Genomic DNA, 13,434 nt, shown 5'->3' on the forward strand with positions numbered 1-13,434 from the left:
GTTTAGTCAGAATCTCCTTTCTTGTAACTTGAATCCATTGGTTCAAGTCCTGCCCTCCAGAGCAGAAGAAAACAAGCTGGTTCCCTCTTCCATGTGACAGCCCTTGAGATATTTGAAGATGGCTCTCATACGAGCTTCCTCAACCTCGGCCCTCCAGCTGTTTTTGGCCTACAACTCCCATGATCCCTAGCTAGCAGAACCAGTGGTCAGGGATGATGGGAATTGTAGTCTCAAAACACCTGGAGGGCCGAGGTTGAGGAAGCCTGCTCTCATATATCTTCTCAGTCTCCTCCTTTCCAGGCTAAACATACCCAGCTCCTTCAAAAGCTCCTCGTAGGACTTGTTTTCCAGACCTTTGATCATCTTGGTCACCCTCCTCCGCACAAGTTCCAGCTTGTCAACATCCTTCTGAAATTGTGGTGCCCAAGACTGGACACAGTATTCCAGGTGTGGTCTGACCAGGAAGATAGGATTCAGGCTTCAGCATGGCATGGTGAAAGAGGACAGACCTACCTTGAAACACCAGAGGTTGTGGATGTTGAATTTTTCAAGGTTTCCCATTGCCGGGCGATTGAAATCCTAGCTCCATGTTGAAAGCTCTTGAGCGTTTCAAGCTTCCACATTGTTCGCCTGCATATTCAGTAATACGTTCCAGGAAACCAAAGCAGATGTTTGGATTACTTTAGAGTGTTCAAGATAGACTTGAGATCAGGATAACAAAACCTGAGGGCATTTCCACCATGGGTGGAAGAATGTCCCTCGGAGAACACAGCCCCACCAGCAGTCCTGTATTAATTGTGAGACATCTGCACAGGTGAATTGTTGGCATCTGCCTCGAAAGACAATGGAGTGTGCCTCCAGGGCTGAAGTCTAAGCACTGCATTACCAGCACCAAAATGACCTCTCCAGGGCGCAAAGCTGAGCAGTGTGTATGGAGGTTCTGGGCTGCCCAGAGGACAAGACCCCCCTATCGGCCTCACTAAGGTGGTCCAAGGGAAAGCAGAGCAAGACGTTTGGCACCAGCTTGACTGCAGGAGTTGCCAAAAGGAGGCGTACAAGGTGCACAGCCTGGGAGTCATTTTGGACTCACAGCTGTCCATGGAGGCGCAGGTCAATTCTGTGTCCAGGGCAGCTGTCTATCAGCTCCATCTGGTACGCAGGCTGAGACCCTACCTGCCCGCGGACTGTCTCGCCAGAGTGGTGCATGCTCTAGTTATCTCCCGCTTGGACTACTGCAATGCGCTCTACGTGGGGCTACCTTTGAAGGTGACTCGGAAACTACAACTAATCCAGAATGCGGCAGCTAGACTAGTGACTGGGAACGGCCACCGAGACCACATAACACCGGTCTTGAAAGATCTACATTGGCTTCCAGTACGTTTCCGAGCACAGTTCAAAGTGTTGGTGCTGACCTTTAAAGCCCTAAACGGCCTCGGTCCAGTATACCTGAAGGAGCGGTTCCCTCGTTGTGAGAAGCCAAGTTACAGGGAACCAGGCAGAGGGCCTTCTCGGTAGTGGCACCCACCCTGTGGAATGCCCTCCCAACAGATGTCAAAGAGGAAAACAACTACCAGACTTTTAGAAGACATCTGAAGGCAGCCCTGTTCAGGGAGGCTTTTAATGTTTAATAGATTACTGTGTTTTATTTTTCTGTTGGAAGCCGCCCAGAGTGGCTGGGGAAACCCAGCCAGATAGGCGGGGTAAAAATAAAATATTATTATTATTATTATTATTATTATTATTAGGGATTCCACCCTGCGTTTGTGTAGGGCAGGCAGCCCCAAACTGCGGCCCTCCAGATGTTTTGGCCTACAAGTCCCATGATCCCTAGCTAACAGGACCAGTGGTTGGTGAAGATGGGAATTGTAGTCCAAAACATCTGGAGGGCCGAAGTTTGGGGGTGCCTGGTGTAGGGTTTACTCCTTAGCCTTTTCGCCTTTTCTTCTCCCAAAGATATTCCATAAAGCAGCAGAGGTTTAGGACCAGTGTTTCCTTCTCTTATATGGGCTACTTTCACAGATTTAGGAACCCCACCTGCCCCTCACTTCCCTCTGCAGCATGTGCAGAAATTGCATTCTTGACCGTTGGACCAACTCTTGGTCTCGTCCGCTCAATCTGCCAGAGCCTGTCTTCTCATGCAGGGGAAGTCCCCAACACACCGAGGGTTTGACACCCATCGGCTCCCCTCACCTGGTTTAGCCCGCCAGTTGAAGCCATTCCCGGGGTGTGGCCACTGTCGCATGCTAACAGATTTTAGGAGGCACAGGTGAGAGCTGAGTCCAGAGGGCAGGGGACCAAAGATGGACAAATAATGACAACAATTCATCACATACCCTGCCCATCCGACTGGGTTGCCCCAGCCACCCTACAAACCACCCCAGAAGAAGTTTGACATGTCCCCTACTACAGGTATTATCCCTCCCTGAACACCCTATACATCCCTAATAATAATAATAATAATAATAATAATAATAATAATAATAATAGATGCAGGGGGACACTGCAGAAAAGGCCCTTTGTTTCATCAAGGGAGGAGAGGTGTTTGCAACCTTCCTCCCACTTCTCTTTTGTCTCCTCCGAGAAGCTTTCTCACTTTTGAGATTCCAGATGTCTAACCGTTCTTGAAACTCCAAATCTGATCATTCAAGCCGGGAGACACTAAGTTTGGAAGTCAGCTCAGGAAGCCGTGTCACGGTTGGAGGGACATCTGTGAGGCATTTTGAAAAAGTTACATTTGAAAGACGTTCCTCCTGGGGTCAGAGCAAGGTGCACTGTGTGGAGACTTGGCTGAGATGGAAAGCAGGTGGGGTCCCGGCTGTCAGCGGCCTGCTGTCTTCATCCCCGCCCACATTGGCTGCGCCGACAAATGTGTCTGGTGACTTCTCCAGGGATTTTGCTTGACCCACATTTCCGAATGATCTGTGGGCGAGGAAGGCTCATTTCATCTCACCCGTGAACTCAGAGGCCTTTGGGAAGCCACATATCTTTTGGCCTCATTCTTCCCAGTTTTAATATGCGGGTCATTCGTATTCATCCAGTGAGGAGACATCTGTAGCCCAAGGGCCACAATACCTTCTGGGGGCCACCAGTACATATCCATCAACTGCCTTGGAAAAACCAGGACGAGAGCATGGTGGCCAAATTGCTCTCATGTCATTTCGGGCCAACATCTTGCCCCCCGAAACAAGCATATATTTTTTTCAGGTCCACGATTTCAAAGCATCTCAGAATGGTTTTGTGGACTGCATGCCCCACTAAGTGCTTTTTCAGGTCTGTGATCTTGCAAGGTGCCCCAAAAGGTGCATGAGAAAGTTTTTTAAAAAATAAAATAAACATGTCAAGGATTAGCCAGTGCTGAACGACAGCTCTTTCTTAGAATAGAATCATAGAATCATAGAGTTGGATGAGACCACAAGGACCATCCAGTCCAACCCCCTGCCAAGCAGGAAACACCATCAAAGCATTCTTGACATATGCCTGTCAAGCCTCTGCTTAAAGACCTCCAAAGAAGGAGACTCCACCACACTCCTTGGTAGCAAATTCCACTGCCGAACAGCTCTTACTGTCAGGAAGTTCTTCCTAATGTTTAGGTGTAATCCTCTTTCTTGAAGTTTGAATCCATTGCTCCGTGTCCGCTTCTCTGGAGCAGCAGAAAACAATCTATCTCCCTCCTCCATAAGACATCCTTTCATATATTTGAACATGGCTATCATATCACCCCTTAACCTTCTCTTCTCCATCTTAATAATAATAATAATATTTTCTTTCTTTTTTTCATTCTCTCTCGCTTTTTTCTTCCTTTTTTTCTTACTCTAAAAAGAAAAGAAAAAACCCCAGAGGGGTGGGATGTTCCTCCTCTCACCCCATAAATGGTGCTTTATTCTGGAAATCTTCCTCTTGTCAGCTAAGAGGAGAGTTGTGTGCTCATTTCTTGGGTCAAAAGCCAAATCTTTTTTTGATAGCATTATCTTGCGCAGAGTAACTTAAGGCTGGTTTTGGACCGAGGAGCATTAATTTCCAAGACATTAACATGTGAACGATTTTTCCCCCCCTTTTAAGAGGGGGTTGGGGGAGAGAGGCGTGATTAATCGGCCAGTTGTATTATTTTGATTTGGGCTCGACAAGTTTTTGCAGAGCGCTGAACTCTAGTATAAATACGTGGTCAACCCAGCTGTTCAAACAGTGTGATTAATTAAACTGATTCCATGTGAAAAAAAACACCAACTCTTGCTCTGCTATTGCAAATCATTCCCAATAAATAGGGGGACTGAGCGGCTGAGGGTTATTAATTGCTTTCGGGGCAATGAATCAATATCATCAGCGGCAGCTCACAAATCTGGTGGACATTCCAGAGCTCTGTTCGTGTTGATGGACCTCTTTGAAGGAGTCGTGTGTACACAAGATAGCTGTGAATATGTCCTTAATGGCAGAGCACATGCCATATTGCATTGGCTCACGTATGAAAAAATTGAAAGGGAAACAAGTTTCTAGTCCTTGTTCTTTCAACCGGAAATCCTGGAAAAATAGTGAGGAGGGGCATTTTATCCGAAGGGCTGCAGTCGAATAACATTTAGCCGCTGTCTTAGTCTGACACAAGAAGAGTCGTGTGACAGCAACAATATTGTGGCTTGTGGTACCGGTCCTTTCAGAACCATTATCAGCTCAGTATGAACTGACACACAACAGTGTGATGCAGCAGCTAAAAAAGCCAATGAAATTCTGGGCTGCATCAATAGGAGTATAGCATCTAGATCAAGGGAAGTAATAGTACCACTGTATTCTGCTCGGGTCAGACCTCACCTGGAGTACCTGGGCACCACAGTTCAAGAAGGATACTGACAAGCTGGAACGTGTCCAGAAGAGGGCAACCAAAATGGTCAAAGGCCTGGAAACGATGCCTTATGAGCAACGGCTTAGGGAGCTGGGTATGTTTAGCCTGGAGAAGAGAAGGTTAAGGGGGGATATGATAGCCATGTTTAAATATATATTATTATTATTATTATTATTATTATTATTATTATTATTATTTTCACCTCTGAAAACCTTGCATTTCTCCTTAGTGCCCTGTTTATGTAGTCCAGCATTTTATCTCAAAACTTAGCAAATGTGGGACACAGCAAAAGCATTATTTCCAAGAAGAACTGCCCATATTACATCAAATAGTCCATTCTTCTACAAACATGTTGTTATTGTTGTTTAGTCATTTAGTTGTGTCCGACTCTTCGTGACCCCATGGACCAGAGCACGCCAGGCACTCCTGTCTTCCACTGCCTCCCGCAGTTTGGTCAAACTCATGTTCGTACCTTCGAGAACACTGTCCAACCATCTCGTCTTCTGTCATCCCCTTCTCCTAGTGCCCTCCATCTTTCCCAACATCAGGGTCTTTTCCAAGGATTCTTCTCTTCTCATGAGGTGGCCAAAGTATTGGAGCCTCAGCTTCAGGATCTGTGCTTCCAGTGAGCACTCAGGGCTGATTTCCTTCAGAATGGATAGGTTTGATCTTCTTGCAGTCCATGGGACTCTCAGGAGTCTCCTCCAGCACCATAATTCAAAAGCATCAATTCTTCGGCAATCAGCCTTCTTTATGGTCCAGCTCTCACTTCCATACATCAGGACTGGGAAAACCATAGCTTTAACTATACGGACCTTTGTAGGCAAGGTGATGTCTCTGCTTTTTAAGATGCTGTCTAGGTTTGCCATTGCTTTTCTCCCAAGAAGCAGGCGTCTTTTAATTTCGTGACTGCTGTCACCATCTGCAGTAATCAAGGAGCCCAAGAAAGTAAAATCTCTCACTGCCTCCATTTCTTCTGCTTCTATTTGCCAGGAGGTGATGGGACCAGTGGCCATGATCTTGGTTTTTTTGATGTTGAGCTTCAGACCATATTTTGCGCTCTCCTCTTTCACCCTCATTAAAAGGTTCTTCAATTCCTCCTCACTTTCTGCCATCAAGGTTGTGTCATCTGCATATCTGAGGTTGTTGATATTTCTTGCGGCAATCTTAATTCCGTTTTGGGATTCATCTAGTCCAGCCTTTCGCATGATGAATTCTGCATATAAGTTAAATAAGCAGGGAGACAATATACAACCTTGTCGTACTCCTTTCCCAATTTTGAACCACTCAGTTGTTCCATATCCAGTTCTAACTGTAGCTTCTTGCCCCACATAGAGATTTCTCAGGAGACAGATGAGGTGATCAGGCACTCCCATTTCTTTAAGAATTTGCCATAGTTTGCTGTGGTCGACACAGTCAAAGGCTTTTGCATAGTCAATGAAGCAGAAGTAGACGTTTTTCTGGAACTCTCTAGCTTTCTCCATAATCCAGCGCATGTTTGCTATTTGGTCTCTGGTTCCTCTGCCCCTTCGAAATCCAGCTTGCACTTCTGGGAGTTCTCGGTCCACATACTGCCTAAGCCTGCCTTGTAGAATTTTAAGCATAACCTTGCTAGCGTGTGAAATGAGCGCAATTGTGCGGTAGTTGGAGCATTCTTTGGCACTGCCCTTCTTTGGAATTGGGATGTAGACTGATCTTCTCCAATCCTCTGGCCATTGCTGAGTTTTCCAAACTTGCTGGCATATTGGGTGTAGCACCTTAACAGCATCATCTTTTAAAATTTTAAAATTTAAAATCTACAAACATAAGGGAGTCCAATCCCACCCTTCTGTGTTTGAAACCACAAACGTTTCTGCCCACCTTCTTTTCCTGAAGCAAAGCACTGGGCTGCTGTGACATCTGAGAGGAGCTGGCGCTTCAGGGATCTTGACTCCAGGATCTAAAAAACCTGGCAGCTTAAGACCAGGGATGTCTCCTGTGTCGTCTCAAGTTCCACAAAGCTGAGAAATTGGATGTCAAAGCCTTAACAGACGTGCCCTGAGATCAGCAGTGATGCCCTGCGTTCCCAAAACTGTGTGATATTAATACCTGCAATAGTCTTTTCAAGTGGTCACCAGGGGTCATAATGACATCAGGTGACTGACAGGAGGGCAGCTCTGAACACCTGTCAAATTTCACCTGCAGGGGATGAGGGAAGGAAGGATCCGGCCCGCCAATCAGATCCCCTTTCCCGACCCTGGTCCAGTGGCATACACTTCACAGGAATCCTTTACCAGAGTTTCTATCTCGAGTAAAACACACACACACACACACACACACACACACACACACACACGTGGCGTGTATCCTGGCCACTAATATCCAGGACCAAAAAAAAAAAGTCAGGATAACCAGCTGCCGGTTTTACTTGCAAGATGGGCATTAAATGCAACGCTGAATTAAAATGATACAGGTGCAATGAACAAAAACCTCTCTCACAAATAGGTAAAGGTAAAGCTTCTGGCTTTAGAGACATCACCTTGCCGACAAAGGTTTGTATAGTTAAAGCTATGGTTTTGCCAGTAGTGATGTATGGAAGTGAGAGCTGGACCATAAAGAAGGCTGATCGCCGAAGAATTGATGCTTTTGAATTATGGTGCTGGAGGAGACTCTTGAGAGTCCCATGGACTGCAAGAAGATCAAACCTCTCCATTCTTAAGGAAATCAGCCCTGAGTGCTCACTGGAAGGACAGATCCTGAAGCTGAGGCTCCAATACTTTGGCCACCTCATGAGAAGAGAAGACTCCCTGGAAAAGACCCTGATGTTGGGAAAGATGGAGGGCACAAGGAGAAGGGGACGACAGAGGACGAGGTGGTTGGATGGACAGTGTTCTCGAAGCTACCAACATGAGTTTGACCAAACTGCTGGAGGCAGTGGAAGACAGGAGTGCCTGGCGTGCTCTGGTCCATGGGGTCATGAAGAGTCGGACACAACTAAACGACTAAACAACAACAACAACAAAGCTTCTGGCGCAACAGGACACTGTGACGGAAACCAGAGCGCACGGAAACACTGTTTTCCTTCCTGCCACAGCGCTACCTATTTATCTACTAAAATCTTATTAATTTCAATGACATTCCGGTCATAATAATAATCCCATTAAGAACAGGTGTTGCACACTTGGCCCTAGTGGCTCCCTTTGCAGACATTGCAGTTCTGGCAAAATTTTGACTGTGCTTCTGCTTTCAGCCATGCATGACATTGCTGACCAGAAGTTTACCAAACCCTTGAAAGCATGCAAGTCAGAGTTAAGCAGTTCAGTGATTTTTACCAAAATGGGAAGGAAATATATGACATGCTTTCTTACTGTTATTGGTTTGTTCTTGTTTTTATTATGTATTTTGTGTTTTTATCCTGTGTTTTCATGCCGTGAGCCTCCCTGAGATCTTCAGATGAAGGGCGGTATACAAATGTAAATAATAATAATAGGGAGGTTTTTAATGTTTAATAGAGTATTTTATTTTATTTTTCTGCTGGAAGCTGCCCAGAGTGGCTGGGGAAACCCAGCCAGATGGGCGGGGTATAAATAAATTATTATTATTATTATTATTATTATTATTATTATTATTATTATTATGCATGGCAGTTTTCAAGTTATTGGCCTAAGTGGCGCCATTTGCATGAGCTATGAGGGAACCTTTGCTACTCGCCTTCAGGATAGGAGCTCTCCCTCCCAAAAGTCCATTCCCTCTCGGCCTTTTGAACTCTGACCTCTGCCACAGCTGGACAAGTGGTGGACAGGACAGTTTTACTGGGCTATGCTGGTGTGATGCCTTGCACCATGCAGCTGGGCCAGAAAATGCCATGCGGACCCCCAAACTGCACAATGGGCACCCAAAATGGCACCCCCTCCCCTCCAGGGAAGAAGGGGGTGAGGGAAGGTCAACATCAGAAACAAGCAGGCGGGGGAGACGAGGAGAAAGAAAACTCAACATCAAGATCTACTGTTCCTATATAACCTGCCGCCTGAGGAAGTCACCTCACGTTGCCTCATGGATGGACCGGCCCTGATGGTCACATTGCCCACCGCTGCAGAACTTCCTTAGTGATGTGCATAGGAATATGAGAAGAGCCTGCAGGATCAGGCCAAAGGAGGCCCACCTAGTCCAGCATCCTATTATTACCGTGGTCAGGATTTGAACCCGAAGCAGTGCCGTCACTGACCGTGGCAGCAGTGCATAGCCATTGCAGCTGGAAGCCATCGAGAGAAAAGGTAAAGGTAAAGGACCCCTGGGTGGTTAAGTCCAGTCAAAGGTGACCAAGGATTTGCGGCGCTCATCTTGCTTTTCAGGCGGAGGGAGCTGGCGTTTGTCCACAGACAGTTTTCCAGGTCATGTAGCCAGCAGGACTAAACCACGTCTGGCACAATGGAACACCGTGACAGAAACCAGAGCGCACAGAAACGCCATTTACCTTCCCGCTGCAGCAGTACCTATTTATCTACTTGCGCTTTGACATGCTTTCGAACTGCTAGGTTGGCAGGAGCTGAGACAGAGCAACGGGAGCTCACTCCGTCATGGGAATTCGAACCGGCGACCGTCTGATCGGCAGGCCCAAGAGGCTCGGTGGTTTAGATCACAGAGAGCCTGTGGTCACCCAACAGAAGCCCTCCTTTGCACCTACTAGTGGCATGGTGCGGCCTGGACTGGGGGTCGGTCATTGGTCAAGTGCCTATTTGCTCGCTTTGAGCCTCAGAGTAAGGCCAGGTGATTTCTGCTTGTTTCCAAGACGGGATCGCTAACGTTTCTACGTTGCAAATAAATAAGGCCATCAAGAAGCAGTCCTGGTGAGAAGAGTCAGCCCGGCCCATTCCTGTCTTCCGGAGTGAGTGTCGGGAGAGAACTCTGCCGCAATTCCCTTCTCCAGCAGCAACAGCCGCTTCACCTTTCCACTGGTGATTTTTGAAAAGGACCAGATGTTCCCCCTGTAGCTCCTTATTGGCTCTAATCTCTTTTTATTCTTTGATCCTAACCCCACTTAAAAGAAACCCCCTATTTAGGTCCTCTTGGGTGGTCCTCACGGACAGCTTAGTTAATTCCAACCCCCCCTTGTTACAGCTTTCCCAGCGCACCAGCCGGCCTGTTTTGAGCAACCAAAGTTAACCCTACCCTACCAAAACAATAATTTCCGGGTTTTTTGCAGGGAGAAGAGCGGGGCTGCCGGGGATAACCTGAATTTGGTGGGTATTCAGCTGGGAGTCAGCTAGGAGCGCAAAGACCGCAGGCCAAGGCGAATATTTCCCAAGCAGCACCGAAAAACACACCAGCAACAGCGGTTGGGGACACTCCCAAAAGTGTTTGTTGAAAATGGAGTCATTTCAGCTCAACCATAATAATATTACAAAAGTTAGTCTGGGGTTCCAGACTCTCACCCAGGGCCTGGGGTCATTTGGAGAATTGAGACATGGTGGAGACTGTCGTAGCTTTAAGAAATATGGATAATGTTGTTGTTTTGTTGTTGTTGTTGTTTAGTCGTTTAGTCGTGTCCAACTCTTCGTGACCCCATGGACCAGAGCACGCCAGGCACTCCTGTCTTGCACTGCCTCCCGCAGTTTGGTCAAACTCATGTTCATAGCTTTGAGAACATTGTCCAACCATCTCGTCCTCTGTCGTCCCCTTATCCTAGTGCCCTCCATCTTTCCCAACATCAGGGTCTTTTCCAAGGATTCTTTTCTTCTCATGAGGTGGCCAAAGTATTGGAGCCTCAGCTTCACGATCTTCCAGTGAGCACTCAGGGCTGATCATGGATCAATGCCTTGTCGTGGCGAAGGGGCTTGAATAACTCAGAGAAGCTATGAGCTATGCCATGCAGGGCCACCCAAGATGGACAGGTCATAGTGGAGAGTTTTGACTAAACGTGATCCACCTGGAGAAGGAACTGGCAAGCCACTCCAGTATCCCTGCCAAGAAAACTCCATGGACAAAGACAACAGGCATATAAAAGTTATGACGCTGGAAGATGAGCCCCTCAGGTCGGAAGGCGTCCAACATGCTACTGAGGAAGAGCGGAGGGCAAGTACGAGTAGATTCAGAGCTGATGAAGCGGCTGGGCCAAAGCCGAAAGGTCACTCAGTTGCGGATATGCCTGGAAGCGAAAGGAAAGTCTGATGCTGTAAAGAAAAATATTGCATAGGAACCTGGAATGTAAGAACCATGGATAATGGTATGCTGGATGGATAATAATAATAATAATAATAATAATAATAATAATAATAATAATAATAATACCCCACCCATCTGGGTTTCCCCAGCCACTCTGGGCAGCTCCCAACAGATTAAAAACAGAATAAGACATCAAATATTAAAACCTTCCCTAAACACCTATTTACACCTTCAGTCTGCATGGAGGGAGTCCAGATCTTACAGCATGGTCCTTTCAAGAGGGGCTTGGCACCTGCAGCAGAGCAGCCAGCCTTCAGCCACCCTGCCCAAGATGGATCCCAGTCTCTCTTCTTCCTTCTTCTTCCCAGAATACCCTGCAAAAAAACTCTGTTTTCGTGTCACCTCACACCCAGTTACCCTGACAGTGGCAGCACGTAGCCTGGCTAGAAGTACGAACATCCTCAAAATGGATATTGTAGAATTGAAAACGCTGAGCAACATGGTATTATATCTTTCTTTTCCTAAGTTGTTATGAAATTGTTAATGTTTTGCTATGTTTTACGCAAAAAAAAAATAGTAATATTGTAGTTTCTTTGTTCTAAGCCATTTTGGGCATGTTTTATTTGTGAATAAACCAAATGAATGAATGAATGAATGAATGAATGAATGAGAGAATGGATACCAAAACGATCAGAGAGATGGAGCAACTTCTCTATGAACAAAGGTTGCAGCGCTTGGGACTTTGTGGTTTAGAGATCTTTACTGTTTTGAACTTCCTTGTGTTGTTATCTTCCTTAGTGGGTTGTGCAAACAGCTATCCCAAATAATGCTTTCCATGGCGTAGCATCCACTGGAGATGAGTTTGTGAAACCAAGGAGGCGATGGCCCAAAAATTTTGGGGAACCACATGACCAGAGAGAAAACCAGGAAGCAGGAAGTGGTGAAGAGGGAGGACCATAGATGAGTGTGATTCCTAGAGAGGTTATCCCCCCACACACACACACACCGGGTCTCCAAAACGATCCTTGTACTGGGATTTTGGCCTCCGGGTCTTGCCAGCCTCCACATCCAACCCCCGGCCTGACCCTCCTCCCAGCCTGGCGATGCAATAAATCCATTATACTTGGTTATACCTCCCCACAGCCATTGTTCCTTCTTCTTCCGTTTATTTACCGAGGAATATTCATATTCCTTAAATCCCCGGCTATTTATCCCCCTTGATTATTTTGGCACAGCGAGCTCGGAGGATATTTGCTTTGCTTCGCAACGAGCCCTTCTCTTCCTTGCAAAAACAAAAGGCGGCCGGGGTATTTGTTAATGTAGGTCCGTTCTCCTCAAATATTTATACGGATTCATATGAAGAAGATTAAACGCTTGCAATGTTCGAGACACACACACAAAGAGATGTGTGCACATATACTCACACACCGTTGCAGGCAGAGGCACATGTTTGACCCAGAAGGGGGACTCTTGAGATTTGCCTTAGCAAATGTGTTGAGTTTGGACACACACACCAAAAAAAAAAAAAAAGTTGTTGGGGGGGGGAGAGAGAATGAAATGAGAGAAAGAAACTCTTGGCCTTTGGTGAACTCTCTTTGTGTTGTGGACGCCAAAAATTTCATTTCAGCATGACCTTCGAATAGTGATACTTTTAGCATTTCCTGGTATTTGGAGGGAAGGAATGTTTTTATTTGAATGCAGATGTCATTTGGTTTATAAGAAGGATTTGGTAACATGTCGATGCCAGGTCTACACTTATCCCAAATTTCCTGAGACGGAGGGAGAACATGTGTTAGATCTCCCTGTTCGATGGGGAGGGGAGAGAGAGAGTGAGAGAGAGAGAGAGAGGGAGAGGGAGAGGGAGAGAGAGAGATCTAGCTCTGCAGAAGCCTCCACTCTAAACATTGTGACTTTGTGCAATTTACAAAATGTTTCATCTCCATTAAACAATAAACCCCTTGACCCGAGTGGCTCCGTTTCAGGGATCCTGCGATCGGGGAGGGGAGAGAGGCGTAATGGGTGAGGAGGATAAATGGAGAGGGTCGAAAGGTTAAGGAAAACTGTTTAATTATTTCTCCGGCGCATGGGCCAGGGGGGGGGGGGAGGCTGGCCGTGTAGGCCTGGTGCCCCCCCCCCTCCTCTCCTCTCCTCTCTTCTCCCACCCCCCTTCTCTCTCTCCCCCTCGCAGGGTGGCTGCGTGGAAGGAATCCGTCCAGCAAAAAAGGCGGAAAGCAGGTTGCTCACCAAAGCGCCCAGCTGTGTTTATGGACAAACAGTCTCTGGGCTCTCTTCCGTCTCGGAACCTCTCGGTTCCCTGGGCTCCCCGCTCCCTGCCAGGGAAGGATCGGTGCCAGCCCAACGGCATCTGTTTGGCACAAATAAAGAAGCCTAAAAGAATGGAGAGGAGGGAAAAAAAGAAAGTATTCTGATTCGTGACCCTGAGAAAAAGCTGCTGCTCTCGC

Source organism: Zootoca vivipara, chromosome 1 (assembly GCF_963506605.1).
Source record: "Zootoca vivipara chromosome 1, rZooViv1.1, whole genome shotgun sequence".
Classification (NCBI taxonomy): Eukaryota; Metazoa; Chordata; class Lepidosauria; order Squamata; family Lacertidae; genus Zootoca; species Zootoca vivipara.